Source organism: Onychostruthus taczanowskii, unplaced genomic scaffold (genome assembly GCF_017590055.1).
Source record: "Onychostruthus taczanowskii isolate IOZ18803 unplaced genomic scaffold, ASM1759005v1 scaffold150, whole genome shotgun sequence".
In the NCBI taxonomy this organism is placed as follows: domain Eukaryota; kingdom Metazoa; phylum Chordata; class Aves; order Passeriformes; family Passeridae; genus Onychostruthus; species Onychostruthus taczanowskii.
In genome coordinates this window covers 545,001-564,727 of record NW_024498686.1, presented here as the reverse complement: position 1 = coordinate 564,727, position 19,727 = coordinate 545,001, and the positions used below count along the sequence as shown (strand labels likewise).

The 19,727-nt window shown below is 38.7% G+C and overlaps 2 protein-coding genes across 3 annotated transcripts in view; one reads left to right on the top strand and one right to left on the bottom strand.

The window, feature by feature from the left end:
• Window positions 1-19,727, top strand: part of SEC24D (SEC24 homolog D, COPII coat complex component) — a 95,834-nt gene that overhangs the window by 9,214 nt on the left and 66,893 nt on the right. The window contains exon 2 of the mRNA XM_041398921.1: window positions 11,513-11,573. The gene's annotated coding sequence lies outside the window, so the exon portion shown is untranslated. The remainder of the gene's footprint in view (window positions 1-11,512; window positions 11,574-19,727) is intronic.
• The window catches only part of SYNPO2 (synaptopodin 2), a 78,357-nt gene that overhangs the window by 48,418 nt on the left and 10,212 nt on the right, over window positions 1-19,727 (bottom strand). The window lies entirely within an intron of this gene.

Genomic DNA, 19,727 nt, shown 5'->3' with positions numbered 1-19,727 from the left:
ACTTAGAAGAGCTGAGAGTACTGCAGGTTATGAAGTGAAAAATTACTCCATTTTTTTCTGGAACAATATTTGTTCTCTGCACTTCATTCCTCTCTGTTTTCACACCCAAATGAAATGAACTGAGAAACCTTAAACCCAGATATTAGGAAGTTTTCTTACAATTAATCACTCTGAATAAGAAGCATCTGGTTCTGAGTGCACTAAATTTATGGGAGAAATCATAAATGAGATGACATCTTACATCAGGGCTTTATCTTAACATAAACAAATAACTCTTGTATTTCTTTTGGAACTCTGCTGTCCCCAGTCAGATCTGAGAACAAACAAGACATTAGTTTTATTTCCCAGTATAAAAGTCCCTTAAAGCAATCTACTGGGAAAAGTGGGTCTGGAAACCACTAGCATTGTCTCAGCCTAAGCTATTTGGATTGTAATGAATTAAAAAGGACAAAATTCTAATTTTAGTAGTGTTTTAAGTAGGCTTGTGAGAACTCAAAAAAGGATTGAGGTTGCTAATTCTTAACAAAACAACTTTTAGCTGTAATTTGATTTTTTCATTAAGAAGCAGCTTAGATGATATGAATATTGATTAGGGCATAGGTGCACATCTCCCTGCAGATAAGGAGATGAATAAAGGGCATTACCTTTGTGCCACCCCTTTCTATCTCACAGTACAGCCTGAGAGAGACAAGTTGCAAGGGCAGTTCCAGCAGGGAGCTTGGCAACCATGATGATGGTGCTGATCCTACAGTTCCCTTGCATGTTATGTGCTCCTCCACAGCAGATTGCACCCAACAAGTCAATGAGGTGGCTTATTCCATTCCCTCATAAAGGATAATATGCTGGATTTGACATGCATCTGGAAAAAGCATTGCTTCTTCAGGCTGTGTGCATTGCAGACCCAAGAAATGGCAAGGCAAAAGCAGTATCTTTCCACTCGCCCTCTGTGTAATGGCAACCATTGTCAACCAGCTGTAGAAAAATGTCCCCTTCCTTAAATTTTGCTTGCCAGATCAAACATTTCTCCTACTTTCCACTTAACACATCTCTAGCTGTATTTTGTTGAATCAGCAATGTTTCCTTTGTTTAAAAGAAATTCATCTGTCTCATAAGAAAACATTCCTCACTGTTTTTCCTTCTTCTGTTTAGCTGAGATGTGCAGGCTTGTTCTGCAAACATGGACTCAGGGTTTTCCAAAAGCTAAAGGTCAGCCTGAAATCTCACAGCATACTTACTGTACAAAAGCCAAGCAAGAAAATGTTCAAAGAGTCTTTGGAGAGCATTATCCTAAAATATAAACATGGCAATCCCATGTGCCTCGTGCTCTGTATCTTTTTTTTTTTTTTTTTTTAAACAGAGGATGTTATTAATATGAATTTTCTCATATCCTGAACTCTCAAAATAAAGCAGATTTAAGAGATCATTTTTACAGTTATCCCTTTTTCCACAGAATGTGGCTATCACATTTTGTGTCACCCTGTATCGGCTGTTTTAAGCAGGTTAGACTGTTGTTTTTATTTAATGGCAAAGTCAGTTATTTTTCCTCAGACCGTATCTTGCCCTCAAATACCTTCCTTCGTGATGTGTTCTTAAGGTGAGCAGATACAAATATTGAACACATACTTTAATGTTCTATAATTACAGTGGATGGTCTTAGCAGTGCTGCCCATCCTATGTAATTCCCTTATCAGGGAACACACTGGGATCTCCCTGATCTCAAATAGCTCATTTACCCTGATGACAACGATATTTATTGACATTTTTGCCTGCTTATTGCAGCTTTAAGCTATCAGGGAGAGTTTCTTTATGAAGTATAGAAAAATATAAGTGCAGGGACACCCACACACATTTTCAGATGACTAATGCTGTTGCTGAAAGGAAAATGCATCCAACAAATCTGCTTGTAATTGGACCTTACTCAATGCTGATTCTTCCAAAGCTGGCTAGAAAAAGATGTACTAATTCCAATCAAAATTGCTCATATTCTGCTGTGAGAGAATGGGAATTATTTTTTACTATCCTTAGTATTCTCCACAAAAAGATGAAAGTATTGTGAAAACAGTTAAAAGAAATGTGTTCTTTCAGTAAGAAAATTAAGTGCATCTCAGTAGTATGTGGACTAGGGAAATTGAACAAGGAAAGATCCTCAAGAAACTGTTGCCTATGTATGTCACAAAAAATGGGATCTAGAGAGTTTGGAAGCTTGGTTCCTTGTGGTCTACTGAAGCTAAATAGCAGGGGAATCCATGAATCGTGTTAAAGAGTGAAGCAAGTTGGAAAACTTTAAAGACATTTTGTACAGAAGTCCTCATTAGCTCACCAGTAGTTTTGGGGGAATTTTTTTCCCTTAATCTTTATTTCTGTCCAGACAAATCAGATATGAATAGACATACAGTATGGGGGAGAGCTTGCAATGGCTGCAGTTGGAACAGAATCCACGCCTTGTACAGCAGTTTCACATTCCATTCAGAGACTATAAACTCTTCTTTCCAAACTTTTGTTTTAGCTTCAGTCCTGACAGTTTTCTATGCTAAACCAACTGCAGTTAGCATTATTCACTGTGTGTATTTTCCTCTGTAAATCTGCCCTTCTGCTGCTCAGCATTGGTGCAAGGTCCTCTGGAAGAATTGTCTGGATTTATATCCTCAGCAGTGCAAGGGACTGCTGAGCTTCTGCTCAAGCCCAGCCCTTGAGTTTCCATCATTGCTACCCTAAAAGATAAACTGATGATTGGCAACCAGACCATGCCAGCCCAGCTCTGGGCTGTAGCACTTGTGTAAATCCACAGGGAACTCAGGCTCAGCCAGACACCAGGCTGCCAGACCAGGCTTCATTCCAGCTCTCTTTGATGTAAAGGCACTGCCTGAACTCTGTAGAAAGTGATACATGTATAAGATGAGAGCAATAATTTTTAGTGCTTTACATCTATATTACACTTCTAAAGTTTAACAAGGCTCAGGCTTTTTATCTCTTTTTTTTATCTCTGTGCAAGACTAAGGTTATTAACTCTTACCATTTTAACATTGTGTATTTTTACCTACACACTATGGTCTCCTGCTGCTAAAAATTCCTTCACTCAGCTCTGTTCTCCTCTTTTTCAATGTTTATTTTTTATGTGAATACATTAATTCCCAAGATATCTTGTCATCTCTTTGTGTATTCAATGTGATATCTTTTTTTTTTTTTAATTAAACTTATGTCTCCTAGGGAAAAAAAAAAAAAAAAAATCACATCTACATGTGTTGTAGAAGGCAGGAGAAGACGAGTGCCAGGTCTCTGAGCACAGGGTCTCCAGGCAGTTGATTTATTCAGTTTGGACTATGTCTACACAAAAAATTTTGCTGGCATAACTATTTTTCCACATCTCCATTTCTAAACCCTATGAATGGATACCTAAACTCATGGCAGTGGAAACAACACATCTGCACCTGTCTGGCTCTGGGTTTTAGCTGCAGAAACCTACCCTTTCCATTGTTGTTGTCACTAGGACACAGCATTTCCCCAGTGGTCTGTGTGAGGCTGCTGTGTGCTTTCTATTCTGTCCCATTCTTTAGTACAGAGGTGTGACACTTGAAATCACTTTAGCAGGTTAAAGATAGCACTCAAGTTACAATTCTCTTGCAAAAGGGAAAAAAAAAAAAGATCTGTGTGTTTTAGATGGTGAGAGGAATTTTTTTTGGACCAGTATAGCAAATATCACCAGCATTAATTTGTATTCTCATATAGGCTTGTGAAAACCTCCAGTTTTGCAGCAACAAAATCCTTATAAAGAAATTTTTACTCCTGTTGTCTCTATTTTATGTTTGGTTGCAGGATTGTAACTGTGTAACAGTTCTGAGGGCTGTGGTTCAGCCAGCTGCATCAGCATTATTGTGAGCCTAAGCAGATAGCTGCTGTATAAATTAATGATGCATATTTATACAAATCACGTGCTTGAGCACTCTGGTGGGTTTTGACTGCTGTTTGTTCACATTATGTGCCACTTCTGGCTGAGAGAGTAGATAGGAATCTGTGTTTATGAGTTAGAGGTTCAGTCCCAAAAGATCTGAAAAACACATCTTCCAAGATTTTTTGAGAAACCTTGTCCTTCATTACATTAGCACAGCATAATGCTCCATGTTTTGTTGGTTGCTTATTTATAGCTCCAGATTATAAGCACGTGTATTGTTGTCTGTAAATTTTATAATTGCTCTATATATAGCTTGTGCAAAGATGCTTCTTCTAGAAGCATAACTGACCCTAATGTTTAAGATATCAAATATTGTGATAAATTAGCTTTAATTTTTCCAGATGTTTAAAAGAGGGAGGCAGAGGTGACACTTGTCATTCATTTAATTATAAACTCTGAAGTATGTGGTTTTTACAGCTTCACATTTCAAGGTCACAAGCATGGCTCTGAAAATTTAAATTTTTCTTTCTCTGGGTATGTCCACGTAAAGAGCTTATATGCTTGATAATTGAATTAAAATGAACTAATACAAATCTCCTTGCAAAATTCTATTAAAATTGCTCTGTTTCACTTAGTTCCACATGAAAACTGAAGAAACAACAAAGCAATTTTATGCTTATTTGAAACTGAGCTAAGCTCCTCCAAGCTTGCTTATTTGTGAAAAGTTTTGCACTACTCTATGAAATGCAGTGCTGAAGTCTGTTATGGATATTTGGCATTCCTTCAGGTGATCCCCACAGGAACATTTGCTTCCAACAGAAAGTGAAACCACAATTGAAAAAACAGTATTCAATTACTTTTCTGGTTTTAAGGTTCTTTTAAATTCTTTTTTAAATCTGGAATTTAATGTTTAGGCAAGATTACAAGCTCTGATGGAAAATTAGTAAAGCTGAATTACTTTCAGGGGCTCGTAAAGGGTTCCTGTCTCATCATTCAATGAACAGAGGTATTTCTGCAGCCAGAATTTGAACTATTAGAGGATCAACTGATTTTTCTCAAAGTATTGTAACTGTAGTGGCTGCTTTGTGCTTAGGATTTATTATATGAGGAATTTGCTTTTAGCCTTGGGGATAATTAGTACTTCACAACCTTGAGAAAACATCAACACACCTAGGGACAGAAGGTAAGTCAGAAAGTTTCTGTTTTGATATTTTATCTATTAAATCTTCTGTCTGTATTTCCTTATTTAAGGAGAAGCTTTACAACTTTTGCAAGCAGGTGCTCAAGATGATTTCTGTGGCTGTGTTTAATATATTCAGAGCACGAGATTTTACTCTGTGTGCTGTAATTAGTCTACACTGGTTTAGAAATGACTTCTTGTCCATGCAATGGATATACTGTGAATGTCACAAAAGCACATAACACTGTATGGTGCTCTCAAAAAAACCCCAATCTCCATTAGTTTGCTAACCAGAAGCCAGAAACAACAACTAGATTTTAGAAATTAGATGCTATTCTATAAGAGGATCACTCACACACTATTTCATGTCTTTTGTACTCACTCTGGGTCCCTCTTGAACGTGTTGAACAGTTAGGATGGAGTTGGGGATCTGCTGACACTTTACAAATACTTCATTTATTTATCTGTTAAAGTGCTAGGTGGGAACTTTTTTTTCCCCCAGGGAGAGAAAAGATGGATGAAAAGATGTTTATGTGGATAGGATTCATTATTAATAAATTAATCAATTAATCAATTTCCACAAGTGTCTGATTGGATTGAGGCATCTCCAGTGCAGTTTTAAAAACTTGAATTGATACAAGGCCTGCATGATCAGAGCAGCTGCTTTAGAAGGAAAGAAAAGGGTGTGGGTATTCAAATGGAAATCATAAAACTATGATCATGGAAGATCATACCAACTTGTCAAAAACCCTCTGTGAAAGCCTGAGAGAGAAACACAGGGACCCAACCAACAAGATTTTTGACCTCTAAACAAAAAGAAAACATCAGTAGAGAAGGTAGTGATTGCTCAGAGGGAAAGAGAATTCAGAAAAGGTGGTCTTTGTTGGATTTAGGTGCCCTGTGTCACTGTGATAGTGTGAATGGGGCCATAGTTTGGCTTGTGTTGAAAAGCCCTGTATTATATTTGTTGATCTTGTCTTAAAATGGGTAATAAAACCATAGAAGTTCCTCACAGCTCCTCTTCAAGGATTTTGCAGTTACTGGTGGTGGCATTTGTGTGTTGCCTCCTTTTTTTCCCTTTTTTAAAATTTTCAATTCCCCAAAGAGCTTTGTGGTTTTGTTCTTGCATTCTGTGTTCCTTTCTTTTCCTTCTCCTCTCCATTCTAGCCAGCGACTTTTGGGAGGGACAGGAATAGCCACTGACTTGCAGTACATGATTTCATCTTCTTATAACCCTAAGAAAGATAATGGGCAATTTACTTCTGTAGAAGGAGAAAATAGGAAAGGTCTTATAGGAAAGGTCTTATAGGAAAAGATGGTTTTGTTCTTGGATTTAAAATGAAAATGACTCTGCTCCTCATTCAGGAGGAATGCTTGTGATTGTAATAATTGTTCAGAGCTCGAACTATGAGAGACAGACAATTTTAAGAAGATGTGACCAACATAAAGATGAGTCAGGGTAGACTTAGTACCGGCTTTTTGTGTGTTTGAGGAAAGCAGGCGATGCACTAGTGCAGGGTTACAAAGATGAACTGTTTCATGTGGTTTTAATCAAAGCTGGGATGCCTGGAATTAAGGGTCACCACCCTGCGAGGTACCTTGAGAAGAACTGCTGTTTCAAATAAGGCCATTGCTGACATGAATGTGCACTGAAAGTTATGCTTTGTTAGAAACCAGGCATAACAACCAAACCAAACAAAACCAGAAAGAAAACCCACATATCAACAGAATATCTCAATTTGTATTTTACAGTAATTTATAGTACAAAAAAGAAGGAATATTGTTTCGTTGTCCAAGAAAACAAGAAACTTAACTTGTTCAGGCACATCTAATATATTACACAATAATGATTCTGAGCAGTTCTGAGGCCAAACCACACTTGAAAAAATTGGCCAGATTTGTTCTCTATTATATCCTCTTCACCCTGCTCCCACAGCTGCCTGCAGCATCCTCCTTGCCTCTGTTGGTTGCAGCCACAGCCCTGAGCTTGGGCTCATCAATCTGGTTCCACCTGGATGAACGTGTGCAATCGGCTCCTGCACTTCCACGGTGCTCCCCGGTACTCCCAGATCCCAGACTGGGATACAGGGGCAGACAAACCTACCTCACACTCAGCCTGACAGACTGCACACTGTGCCTGGCTCTGTCATATGCCAGAGCCCTTTGCAGAGCCACAGCTCATAGGTACCACACACTTCCTCTGGCAAGAGCTGGTTTTGGGTATCTCAGAGGTGACGATGCATTGCTTTCTATGCACTCTGATAGGGAGGAGATAAAGGTTCATCACAACTGCATCTTCAGCTGATGGTTAAAAATCAAATGTGAGTTCAGTGTGCAGGATTTGGATCAGAAGTTAAATCTACAGTTGTTTCTGTCAGTGATGCTGGGTGGTTGCAGTATTAATTTTTTTTAAAAAGGAGATGAAGATAACATTAGAAACCCACAGCTCCATGGCTTTGGTCTAGGTTTTGCATTTGATTTATCTCTTGATATTGAAATAGAGTTGGACACAGACAGCTTAATACAATGCAGTTTTACCAGGTCATGGGCACTTGTTCCCTTGTTGCCTAGCTATCCTGAGTAAAAATAAACAAAGCACTCAAGGTAGGCATAGTTCTGGATGGGGAGAAGGGCTTAAATGTTGTTCTGTAAAACTTAACTAAGCAGATGAAAATAGGTTCTGACACATTTATCCTGGGCTTTTCTGGCACAGAACTAGCCTTGTTTTTTGGCCAAAAATCGTGTCAAATTCATGTTAGGATTGAAAAAATTAACTCATCCAAGGAGAAAAAGCTCAAAGATAAGACTGAAAAAACATATGCCAGCACTCTGTGTGATGCTGCACCAATGGCTACTTGTCCAGTTACTTAGCAAAGAGGATTGTTAGATGTCTCCAGGGGGACTGGAGCCATCGCCCCCACAGTGGCCATGGGAGATCTAACAGCACAGCTACCAGTAGGGCTTCATAAATAAATTCCAATGTGCTTTACCCCTTGCATCCTTTAGAGATGAATAGAGAACTGGAAGCCTGAAATTTCCAGTTACCTCTCTTGACAAAAAAGATTTAACGATGAAGGTCTGTCATAAAAGGAGGAGGCTAAGCAATTGTCTAGATGTGGCCAAAAGGTAATTGTACATTTAGGATCATTTTAATTTGAATCTTTAGTAATCTTAAATTGAAAATTTAGATTTATGTAACGCAGGGGACAGAGAAAATAGAAGGGAAATAGCAAACACCTTTCCAGTGTTTCCACTTATTAAGCAAGGGAGCTGTTGAGGAATGGGATAGTGTGGGCCTGACTTGCACTGAGTAGCATAATGTTCTTAAAGAAGCCCACAAACCACTGCAGGGCACTCCTGGGGGTCTCTTGTTTTCCAAATTTAGCTGCACAAGAGGAACTGCTACTTTTTTTTCACCCAAACTTTGAATACAATCCAGTCTTTCCAAGCTTCATGCTTAGAACATTTATGTTGTGTGAGAATTTGATACGCTGTCTTGAAATGTATGTACCTTACTATTTTGTGTACAAATGTAGTAAATCAGCAATACTAGAAAATTCTGCCTGAAAGGTGCTAGCAACAGACTTCTTCCTTTAGGAGCCTAACAGATCCTTTGCAATCCTCCTTATGGACAAGCAGTGAAGCAGCATTTGTGTCTGTGTTCTCCTACTGCATTTGGAATGAAGCTTATTGTCATTTTGGATCTGTTTACAGTTACATTATCGAACCCAAACAAATAAATCTAGACAAAAAAATTTCCTAAATAGGACAAGATGGTTGCATGGCCAATGCTCTAAAATTCAGCATGCAGTAGATTGCCAGAATGTGAGTATATTTTTGTTTTTCCTTCTGCCTGCCAAGGCTAGTTAAATACTGAAGCATAATAGTAATAGCATCCTGTAACAGGATGTTGCTATTTGCAAGCATCTATAGGTGATTTTTGCAGGGAACTGGCAACTTCTGTATCTCATATCAACACTTCTAAAGAGATATTTGGCTGATGGTTGTTTGAATGCACAACATGTAAACTATTCAATATTTCATTTGTATACTGTTCTGTTTTGGGACACCCTATATATAGGGCCATAAAAGTTCTTTCCTTACTGTCCCTGATGCTGTTTTCATTTGGGGTTTATTTTTACTGTGAGGAGTAGAAGTAATACTAGGATTTTTCTAGAAGAACCTTAACGTTATTGAAAGACAAAAACCCCCAAATAAATTTGGCATGTCTTCAAAGCTCTCTCAGCAGTACAGATGTCTTCTTGTGCTGTATTCCAAACAGTTTTCTTAGACCCCCCAACTGCTGGCTGAAGTAAATTTGCTCAGCTGCATAAATGAGAAAGAATTTCATACTGAGCATGTTTGAAAGCTTGCGAACCAAGTGTAATCTACTGTCATCATCATTTACATCTTCTTCTGCACACAGTGTTTGTAGTGATGCAGTTAATACATTTTAGTTACTGTTCCTCCCTGTTTGATAACCCTCACAATCCCAGACTGAACTTTTGTACTCATCATGCATCAGGGCTTCCCAGTACCTTTACCTGGAATGGCTTGTTTCAAACAAGTTGAGTTCCCTTCCTTAAAACACCTCACAGATGAAGGAATGGGAAATGTTAGGAAAGATGTGTATATGCCATTAAACAGGGGGAAGCATAGTGGAGCTGTTTCCCCTGGTAGAAATGACCAAAAAGATGACCCTAAGAGCCCAACTGATATCAGAATTGATGTAGTTGATGTATGTGGAAGGATTTAGAAGAAAAGGACCAGAAAACCAAGGACAGAGCAGAAGAAAATAGGGCCCAGGTTAGGGGTTAGGTTAGACTAAGCAATACAAGGTGTTTGAAAGCAGCTTTTTAGACCAAGCTAATTTAGAAGTGGATAATTCAAGGGTGGAAGTTGTGTGCTCATGTCCCTGTGAAAAGGAAATCAGACGAGCACACTATGGGTGTCAGAGCCCACGGAGGGATGAGGGACACTGAGACATCAGATAAGGCTCTGACTGCAAAATATGTTCAGATCTGATCCACTTAATGACTCATATGTGATAAAGGCAGGTTTGCAGGTAATAGCAGTAGCTGGAAACCCAAGCCCTAACTATTTCCAGAAAAAGCTGTGTCTGACTCATGAATTTAGGCCCTGGGCTGTAATGTAGGACTGTTCTGTGTGGATTCATAACTCATCCCTGCCCCTCATCAGCTCTTTGTAACTGCTGCAATAATTACTGGAACCAGCTCTTCCAACGGAGCCCTTCAGCAAGTTACATTGCCAGTAACCAGTTCTGCTGATCACGTCAATATGAAAACTAAACTGTATTTCTAAAATGAGTTTGCTGAAGCAGTCTTGGGCCCGAGCTAAGAATTAGGTCCTGGCATGCAAATGCCTCAAAATATATAAGCACAAAATATTACAGCCTTCTCACCCACATTTCAGGAGTTTAAAATGGGTCAAACTAGGAAACTTGAATAATATTTCTGACTTTCTTGTTTGTACTCCATCTTTAGCTCCATTACAGTACACTTTGATTAATAGAACCTGTTGTCACCCTTGTTCTGTGCATCAGGCTATTTTCTTTCAGAAGTAATTATTGCAGTTATACAACAAGGTTTGAAACTGACTGTGCTTTCTCTTGCAGTTTTGATTTTAGCTATTCTAAGGAGCATGCTAAAAATGTTGTTTTACAGCTATGGCCATATCTTGCATGTGTACTGTCAAAAACGGACTAGTTTGACATTTAGTAGTTTAGCTCTTGGCAAGAGTTGGATATTTGTCAGCACCACTGGTCCATAACCAAAAAAGGTATTACTTGGAGAAAAAAAAAAATCTTTCAGACAATTTAGGTTTCTGCTTCTGAGTGCAAAAAAAAGCAGGCAAAAGATATTTTATATTGTGAGCATGGAGATTTTCCTCCAGCAAAAGTATCTGATAAGTTTTCTTCCATAAGGGTTGATTTAGGCTTTCAAAATACACCAAGTAGGAATTCTGGTGGTGCTGTGTGTAAATTTGTGCTGCTGTGAGCTGAGGCTGCCAACTAATGCATAGGAGAACTCAGAAACCAAGAGAGTGGAACACTAAGGGGAGGCAGCAACAGGAAAGGGACTCGGGGGAAGGACTTAACTTTCAAGTTGTGTGCTTGACCTCTGTCAGTCATTTGCTCTGCAGTAGGAAAAATATAAACTAAACCATTGGCCTTTGCAACTTTGAGAAGGCTGCTTTACAGGAACTTGTCACTTTCAACCTTTGAAGGAAATGGGAGCTCAACTGCAAATTCCACAGCAGTTTGAGGTAACATTTTTATGGACTATCACTACACTTTCTTTGGAGTCTTTTTTTCATATACAAAATGTGTGTTGCTTCCTGCCCTAGTATTTTTATAAGATTGTTTCCTTTATTTCTCGTTGTTGCCTTGTGTTTATCTTCATTATCCTTTTTTTTTCTTTTAGGCAGGAAATCGTAATTTGAGAATATCACCTAAAAGCCAAGGCACTTCCTTATTCAACACTTGTAAGTATTTCTGTTGTCTCTGCTGGACATTATATTATTCCCCTGAATATACGACCTAGCAATCTCTTGCAGTATATGCTCTTCTCATAGCTATTGCTGTGTATTACTATGTTTCTTCACTTTGATTTTTCACTTAGACAGAAGTATCTGCAAAAGCTACCATCAAGGAAGTCTAAACAGTAGGGAAATGCATTCCTATATGGCTCAAAGAACCCACTTGTCTCAATTGCAAGCAGCACTCTCTCACACCCAGTTTCTTCCTAAATCTCTGGCTTTAGTATGAAGTGCAATGGCTGTTGTACATAAATACTAGGTGTTTGCTGGCTGGTGAATACCTATACCAGTGCCAAACAACTCAAATCTATAGTCCAGGAAATACTCAGGATGCTTCCTTTTAAATCAAGAAAATCACTTTCATTACATCAATTAGGTAGCACTTAGAGGAAAATTGATCCAGGATATCCAAAGGCATTAGTAAAGTGTTGGGTTGTTTCTACTCCATTAGGGTTATATCCTGGCCAGTGGTTTGATCAGGATATTTGAAAAATCTGGAGCCATTCTACCAGAGGAACCATTGCCCTCTCTGCAGGTGTTCAGCATTAGTCCTCAGCAGAAGGGGGAAGGAAAGGTTTGCTCAGTCCTATTCTCTCATGCTGTTACTGCTGGTTTCCTTTGATCCACAAACCAAGGCAGCAGCTCCTCAGTCTCTGTGGGGAAAGCAGTGCCTTGCTGTATCTGTGCCTGCTGTGGATCCTGAAAAATGACCAATGTCAGAGGGACCAAGGTGGGGCCCTGCCACGTGTGCCAGCCTCAACACCATCATATGCTCAGCACATTTGCAACTGTGCAATGCAGTGGCTCATGTTAGAAAGCATGAATAGCTCAATATGGTGTAAAGAAATCTGTAAAGGCTCCAATTTCTGTGATCATAACCCTTTCTGATTTAGGGAAACTGTTTATTTAAATAGTTCACTTGGTTCTACTGATGCACTCTAATTGAATTCAGCTGAATTATTTCCCTCTCTGCTGCCAGCCTTCGCCCTCCTGCAGCTCCCTGGCAGCCATGTCCAGGGCAGGCCTTTAAAAGAGGCACTGCAGAGTCTCTTCTGCAGTCTGTTGAAATATCACTTCCCTCATTATCAGGCAGAGCACTATCCAGACTATTGTCAAGAATGAGCCTCCTGTCCCAGCTGGCCTGCCATTCCCAGCAGCAGGACCCTTCCCAAGCAGCAACCTTCTAGGCCCCCATCATGAGCAGCACTTTGGGACAGCAGCAGCAGTTTCACCCACACCTTTTTTTAAATATGAGATCTATAAAAGATGTATATTTTTTAATCTATTAAAATATCCAAATTCTATAATTTGTCTATCCACAATCTACTGCAGTGGTAAATTATGTCTTTGCCTGTAGGTCTCCCACCATCAAAGGTACCTCATAGAGCATCAGCAGTGCATGTCTAAGCTCTGCTGTAAAACCTGGGCTAGACTGTAAAGCACAGAGTCATTATTTCTGGGTTTGCAGAAAGAACTGAGTGCTTGTGACACATCCATGAACCTTGTTTGGCCAGGACATTCCCAAATGGTCCAACATGAGCAAGGTGGAAGTGGGGTGAAGAGGGTTTTGAAGCTTTTTCTTTTAACTTAACTTAAAGACTACAGGACATTCTAGATATGTTCAGAAGATTCAATTGCAGTTAGCCTCATAGCAGTTTGAAATGTTCAGCATTTTTCTGTAAAATTCCTAGGAATAAGAGTCCAGATTAATAGTCTTGCCAAATTACAGTCATGATTTTTCTTTCCAAGTGTAAAATTCCCATCGAAATCACTTGGTCAGTTTCTATTAACTTGAGCCTCAGTTGAGCTAATCTTAGGATAAACACTCAGGGAAAAGTTTCATAGTACTTCAGGCATGAGAAAATAATAAAAAAAATTCTACTAGCATTTTGGGAAATTTTCTATAAATGGACAACATTGGAAATTAACTTTCAAACAAAAAGTCTGAAATAGTCTGAAATTTAAGGGAATGTGGCTTGACTACAAGGGACAAATTCCTTTATATCGTGTATACACTAAGGAGAAAGAAAATAAAAATTTTATCAAATTCTCCTGCTAGATTAGCAATATGCAAATAACTAGTGCTGAACTTGGAAAAAAATTGGCATTTTTTTCATGTTTTGCATGGAGCACTTGCTAAACAGCCAGCGTCCCTCACCCAGCTATTGCATGAGCAAGCCTGCACTTTTTCAATGCATGTTCCTAAGATGAAGAGATCACAAACCCTGTTAAAACTTTGCTTTATGAGACATAACCCCAGTTTCTCCCCCTGAAAGGCAGAGGATACTCAAGTGCTGCAGCACTAAGATAAGCAGAACTGTAAGTGGCATGTTGAAGACATGATTTAATTTATAAAACTGTAAAAAAACTAAGATGAGAGCTGTAAGGATAGGATGCTGAGCAATAAACATTAAGAGAAGTTTTTCTGTCTTAACTTCACTATTGTATCCTTTGTGGCATTGCAGGGAAGGCAATGCAGGGAGTAATACAATAACATTTCCTTGTGGCATCTGCAGTCTTTACTGTGCACAGCAACAAAGTTGTTTTATTGGAATAATGTCATAATTTTTAACAGTTTAACCGATCGTGTTGGTGTCTGGGGGAATTTCCAAGTACCTGAAGTACATGGGCTGCAGCAGGAAAGTCTCATTATCTGTACACAGCTGAGTAGGGGATCATTCCCCAGCTCCATGTCTGGTTTTGGCAGCCAGTGATTTTCCTGGTGCATGCAGGAGGTCACTGCCAGACTAGACAAGACCAGAATGAAGTAAATTAAAATTTCCTTAAGAAAGGGGATTTCTGTCTTATCTACAGAACTGAAACTAGGGCAGAATGTTTTAGCCTTTCCTGACCTTTCCCCCCTTCCCTTTAAAACACTACAGTATTAGGTTGACTTACAGCACTCTGAAAAACTTCATATTTTGCTCTTTCAAACTATCCTTATCATGCCCAAAAGAGAAGATAATTTGGTTTGGTTTTATTAAAATCCTTTCTGAACTTTTTACACTGTAGCTATTCTTCCCAAATGAGTCATACAATAACCATTCCCAGTTTGTAGTCGGTTCTCCAAAGAAGCAGAAGAAAAAAGAAACAACTTCCTTTTAAGGGAATGAGACCTGTTTGTAAAGATAAACCTCTTTCTATTTGAAGACATTCTCCATAACCCAAGAATTGATAGTTATAAAAACACTACCTACTTTATTTGGACTACAAAAACAGTCCTAGCTATAGAACATTGTTTAATTTAGCCTAAAGCATCTGTATATACACTCACACATAAGGGCATTGTTGGAACGACACATGCAACATGTCAAATGAGCAGCAAGTTTACCAGAAATCTGTAAGAAACAGCTTGACATTTGTTTGATTTCCTTTCATATAATATTTTAAAATCGATTAGTTTAAACAAAGGAGTATTTAATATTTATGTGAAATGAAAACAGTTCAAGAGTATGTAATTGTATAAGTAAGCTAACAGCAATTTCTTTTAAAGTGCTGTATGCTCCCCCAAAAGGAGTCATGCTGCTTGAATGCTAGACAATACATATGCTCTTAGGATTTGGGAAAATATCTGCATGCCATAATTTGCTGTGACAATCTATGAACCTCTGAAAGCCACTGTTATTTTAATAGCAGCTTTGTTGTGCTACTCAATTTCTGTCCTTAGAAACTGTAACAGGTATTTAAGTGTCCTCACTGGGCATTTTGTTCTCAGACTGTGGGCCTGCCAAGCTTATTCCCTTAGCCCGGCAACCAGCAAATGCCAGTTTCTCTAGTGCATTAAAAAAGATTAAAACATTAAAAAATTGGGATTACTTATTACTTGGGGTTTTTTCTCCCTTGGGAGTGGGATCACTTTGCAATCCAGGGTATCCAGAAATGTATTCTAATTTTAATGGAAGCTGGAACTCAGGTAAGAACCAGATTCCGGTAGCTGCTGCTGTAAGGAAAGTTGCATTTGTCAGGAGAACCACAGTAATTTTTAAAAAGTTGGGCTATGGGGATTTTTTAAGACATCTGACATTCTTTTCAAGATATTAATTTTTAAAGTATAAAATGTGTGATTGCATGCAAATTAAACTATTTCACTGGATCTGTTACTTATACAGAAAGGTAAGAATAGAGTTATAAATTAGTTAAAGGTTGAAGGGGACAAAAACCTGATATTAATTCAGACACAAGCAGAGATGAATTGTTAAAGTTGTATTGCTATCCATTTAGCTCTGAACCCCTGACACTATAGTTTATTAGAGAGGTGGAGACAACAGAATCCTTTGTAAAAGGGATTTATATTACCAGAGGAGCTACAGCAGACTTTAGCTGTGTTGTTAAAATAAATTAATCAAAACCAGCAGGGGAGCATCCTTGAATTACAATGGATGCATTATTCAGAAATTGTAGATTGAATTTTTAAGGAAATCCAAAAAGCATGGAGCTTGGGAAGGAGCCAGCTGGGGTTGTTTTTAATGCTGCCATTTTGACAGTTTCTAATATAAGAAGCTGGAGTATTGTTTCATACCTTTGGCATACATTTTTGTGATTTTATTTAATTTTCTTCCTCTAAATTATTATTTTTATATATTAGCACAAATGTGATATGGCATCTCTCATCCCAGATAGATCCTGAAGTACTTTCATGGTCTTTGTCTAAGACCTGTGCCAGCTTTAAGACATTTGCTAAGTCAAGGATGCAGTTCCACAGACAGAAGGCTGCAGCCCACACATTCATGAAATGCATCGATCCTAGAGCAAGACCAGCCAGATGTGCTCCTTCTGGGAGCTGAAGTAATGTTTTCCTAACAAACCTTTCACAGAGGAAAGGGATACAGGCTAACTGATGCCATTAGATCATAGGCATGAGTTGGAAGTTTAGTTTAAAATATTTTTTAGAAGTGAAATTCCTGCAGAGGGTCAGAACCTCCAGGTGCACATTTCTTGCCAGGATCACTGAGGGACGGACTCTGCAGGGCATGGCCACGTGCTGAAGGCACAGCACTGACTTTCTGCAACACTGGTTCTGTCAAGGAGGAAGGGCTTTGAAAAACATCACCATTTGAAGAGCTATTATTTATGTTGAAGCACAGCTTTTATTTTTAGCATGGATGAAATTTTTATAAAACCATAATGCTAAATGTGACATAAATATCACTGATGTTGCTGAATCTCGTAAATGAGTGAAACCTAGGACAAAATTCCTACTTGCTTAATTAGTTTATGTTTAAATCCTGGTCTCTTCCAAAACTTTGAATAATAGAAATAAGAACTTCTCTTAAGAAAGAGAGCAGGAAAATGCCATGAGACAAAAATAAAAATATATTTTCAAATCTTACTCAGATGTTAGAATAATAATAATTTTAAAGAATTTTCTAAAAATAACAACAAAAGAAACAAGTACATGCAAATGCACAGGATAATCTTGACTGTATCATACATCTGGAAAATATAAGTGCACATGAAAGAGCTGCTCATTTTAAGGATTTAATAACTCATCCTGCTCAAGAAGATTAACACGTGGCTATAACAAACCTGCTTGCCATCAGATTTCACCCCAACGTGGTCATAGAAAGATTTCGGATAGCCTTAGTTGTATTACTCTAGGATAGCAGCATCCCTTTTCATTTTGCGTGGCTACTGTTGCTCCAACTTTGCTCCAAGATGTCCTGCATATTTTTCACCTATTAAATGATGCATCTGACTTGGCTGCATTGTTGTGGAACTCCAAGTAACCTTACAATGTTTAAATCCTAAATTGTGCCACATCCTCATGACTTGATTTTTAGACTGAAAACTGCATAGGAAAGCAACAAATAACTGCATCTTGTACCAATTAAGAGGCACCTTTTGTAAGTACTTTTGAAATGAAGACTTTGGCAGCTACAAATCCAAAATACTCTGTGCGACAGTTCCCTATGGAAAGTGTGTCAATTCCCAACAAATGTCAAATACTAACTTTAAAACACGAGACAAAAGCAGAAGAGGAAATGGACATCCCTGCCTTCTCCTCTCATGCACTGTGCTGCTTTCAGAGCTTATTTCTGAAAGAAAAAGCAGTCTGAAGGAACATCTGGCAATATGACAGCATAGTTTTCACCGGTGATTTTTCCAAAGAGTGTAATGAAGCCCCTGGTAATGTCAAAGTCAGCCCTGATCTGCAGCATTTTCCCAAATGCCAAGCACCAAACAAAGGGAGTAGAGGCCAGGAGGAATGTGTGAAGGCTCAGGTATTAACTGAAAAGACATTTATGTGAATTGGTTCCATAATTTTATATTTGTTTCCTGAGCAAGTGCTTTCCAACAATTCAAATTACTGTGTACATTGAAAATTGATAGGTTGTATAACTCCTTATCTCATGGCACTGATTTTAGCTTTTTAACAAACTCTTACAGTCAGTTTTCAGCATGCTGGTGATGTAAGGAGTCATTTTAAAACTAACTGACGATCAGGAGTGACCTTTTAAGCAACTGAATAGGAATGTGAAAATGTACAGTGCTCTTTTTCACCTCAAAGATGATAAACTGACTCAGATTGCCTCAGAAGACTTTGCTGACACCTCTTACTAATATAATTTTGAGAGAAAGCTTCTATTATATGAACTGCAAGTACCTCCTCAAGTTTCTCTGGGAAGCACACTTTCTAAGGATGATGTAGTCTATAAAAAGATGTCACAGGCCAGAACCTCCATAAATTAAATTCAGTGTTAGAATCAGTGTCCAGTTTCATTTTCTCTTTAATATTTTGTCCTGAAACATATTTTTTTCTTATTAACTTATATAATTAATTGAAAGAGCACAGCAAAATCATTTTAATGTCACCATGATAAGAGAGGATTGCACATTCTTTTAGCATGGAAGAAACTAGTCAAAACCAGCCAAGTGCAGTTGTGTCAGGATCTGTATTCGAGATACTGCTGTAGGGTGGGACTAAATCTGTTCAAATAATGGAGAAACTAGAGGTACAAAAGGCCTGTGTGAGCCAAGTTAAATGGCCAAAAGGAAGCCCAAGCATGTGAAAATATCTGGCCTGAGAGCATCTTGCAAATGTAAAACTGAAGAAATCCACAAAAGTTCATGAAAACTTTTAAATTAAACTAAACAGTGCAATTTTTGTTTTAAAGGATATACAGGTATAACATGAGATTATGTGAACCCCCATGGGTGAACACTGCTTTCTGTGGTACTACAGGCCTCTAAAAGCAGAGAGGATTTCATAACATATCCTTTCTTGTCATAATGATCTGATGGACAGCTATTGGAAAAAGCTTTTTAGTTGTTTATCAGACAAGAGAGGCACTGCACAGGGCTGAGGCAATAGGTGACTCCTACAGCTGTCAGTCACTGGGTCTGCATCTGGCACATTTGATCCAGTCACTGAAATAAATCATATTCCTTGCTCTTGATGGACCATACCTGCCTACAAACAAGGAACAATGAGTATTTTTCAACCTTTAAAAAACTATTTGGGTCTAGGGCAGTAAAAGGTTTTAGGGAAAGGTTTGGTTTGTGTCTCATTTTTGGTGAGTTCGATTGCCCTGCCGTTGCCTACAGCAACATGCAAACAGCCAAAAAGAAAGCATTTCCCATAAGAGGAAGGGCTCCTTCCCACCCTTTGCAGTTTCAGCTGATTATGCTAAAACATGATCCCATTTCTGCCTGTCTATTTTTATCCCAGGGCCCAGCAGCTGATGAACCATGCCAGGGTTTAATTCTTCAGCACTGGACGATGCAGGAATCCAGGGGCCTGAATGCAAGTCTGATTTGAACAGGTCAGAGCATCTTTAGTTTCTGCCTGAGTCAATTAGCACCCCATATCAATTTGTGCTAATTCCCAGCCTGTGCAACTTTTCCAGTCCTCTTATGCAAATCAGGCCTGGAAGCAAACAAGCAGTGAGTGACCCAGGAGGCTGGTACAGGGCTGGGTACTATTGTTCTCAGGCCATGCATTTCAGTGCTCTGTTTGTTCATAGTGTAACTCTAAACAAAATGACAGGCCACAACCCTAACTACCTCTTCAGGCTTAATTATTGTAGCCTTTGTACTGCTCTAGCCAGTGTAGAAAAAGAAGCATTCATGGGTCTTTCGCTACATTAAGATTCATTGGAT